Here is a 1,774-nt window from a genome sequence, read left to right as displayed (position 1 = left end):
GAATATACAGTCAGTTTATTCAAGAAGTATATGTGAAAGAACAAAAAATAAACTCTTCATTTGCAAATATTTTCGCCTCTCTTTTTTCTATTTCATATCAATGCTAATGGGGAAAAAACTACACCACCTCCTTGGCGTGGGGAATGTGAGTTTCAGGACAAACAAGAAAAAGCCCATTATTTGCATACATTTTAAAAAGGAAAAAGGACATGATGGGTCTTTCAAACAAAAAAGTGGAAAAGTCTTTGACGCTGCATCAAAAACTACCTGACTAAAAAGTTCAGCAATCTGAACACAATGTTTGTTCCATGTAAGCATCAAAGAAAAGGGGGATTTCATATTTTCCAAAGATAAGATGAGATAACCTTTATTAGTCTCACACGTGGGAAATTTGTTGTGTCTCAGCAGAAAGTGGACAGTGCAAAGCTACAGGAGAAAAAAAAAACCCCACTGCAATAGGATAAGATAAGATAATAAGAATTGGGGGGGGGGGGGGGGGGGGTTCTCTATCTATCTAATCTTCCATTAAAATGGGCCCAGTGTCTCATGTGTGTAGGTGTGATACAGCATAAGGCCCACTTGTAGTGCACATGTCACAAGTAACGCGTTACTGTAATCTGATTTTTTCAAGTAACGAGTAAAGTAAGGGATTACTATTGCAAAATCGGTAATTAGATTACCGTTACTTTCCCGTAGGAACGCTGCGTTACTGCGTTACTAAAACCGTGAGTTTTTTGCGAGAATGTCTCATGACAGTGACGTAACCAAGTGCGACGTTCGTGACAACAGCTGTGGATAATATATCGAGTGCGGGAGAGAGTATGAGTGTGCAGCGTTTAAAGCGTGGAAATTCACAGAGAAACTCGCGGATTCTTCCACTGACCGCTGCAGCACACCTGCACCAGGGTAAACCTCCACCCACCCTACTCCTGCTTTACAGGTGAAAACAGAGCAACAGGACCGCTGAGTCTTTGATTTTATTTATTTCCTGCTGTGTTTTACTTGCATCTATTTGAAAGAGTGAGTGTAAACACAAAAAAATATTTTATTTTATGTGCTGGAATGTGCAGAAAATAGGTTTAAATATTAAACAAATTTCTTCCAGTCAGAGAATGTTGCATATAATTAAATTTTTGCTTCATGCATAAAGTTAAAAGGTTAAAACTAATAAAACAAGTTAAAAAAAAGAGACTTTTCCATTTGATTACATTTTGTATGATGGATTTGTTAGGGGTTCCGAAAGAGACTCAGGCGCAGGCCAGGGTTTTCCTTTAAGCGAAGGACAGTGCGTTTATTTACAGTGAACACATACACCAAGTGGCTATATACAACGTGCAGGGGAAACGGGTCCGGGTCGCCAGGGTCCGTGGGAAACAGGGTTGGGAGAAGGGTGTGCCACACTTTCTGTACAAAACGTTCCCCCTTCAATCACTCCTCTCCGCATCGGGTTCCAAAAACGATCTACACACAAAACGTCGGGTTAGCAGGATAATAATAAGAAATTCTCAAGGTGAAGGTTAGCCGAAACACAAGTCTAACTGACACTGATAGCTCAACGATCCAGCGAAGACTAGTGCAGACTCGCCATCTAAGTAGTGCAGTAATCAGCTGGGATCAGCGGCCGGTGTGGTGATGAGCAGGTGTGTGGGCCAGCAGCGGGAGCCCGCAGTGAGCATCGCCGTGGCGAGAGAGAGAGAGAGTGAGAGAGAGAGGGCGAGAGAGCAAACAAACCACAAACATATTGCCCAATAGAGGATTGACCAGCGGGGCACAG

At 42.3% G+C, this 1,774-nt stretch overlaps 1 long non-coding RNA gene across 1 annotated transcript; it reads right to left on the bottom strand.

The window, feature by feature from the left end:
* Positions 1–1,264: 1,264 nt before the first annotated feature.
* On the bottom strand, positions 1,265–1,774 carry LOC113026153 (uncharacterized). Its single transcript, XR_003272882.2, has 2 exons — positions 1,544–1,774; positions 1,265–1,461 (listed from the first exon to the last, which is right to left on the bottom strand). It is a non-coding gene; the product is annotated as an uncharacterized LOC113026153 (long non-coding RNA).

This window comes from Astatotilapia calliptera, chromosome 11, assembly GCF_964374335.1.
Source record: "Astatotilapia calliptera chromosome 11, fAstCal68.1, whole genome shotgun sequence".
Taxonomy (NCBI): domain Eukaryota; kingdom Metazoa; phylum Chordata; class Actinopteri; order Cichliformes; family Cichlidae; genus Astatotilapia; species Astatotilapia calliptera.
This window is presented reverse-complemented; position numbering and strand designations above follow the sequence as displayed.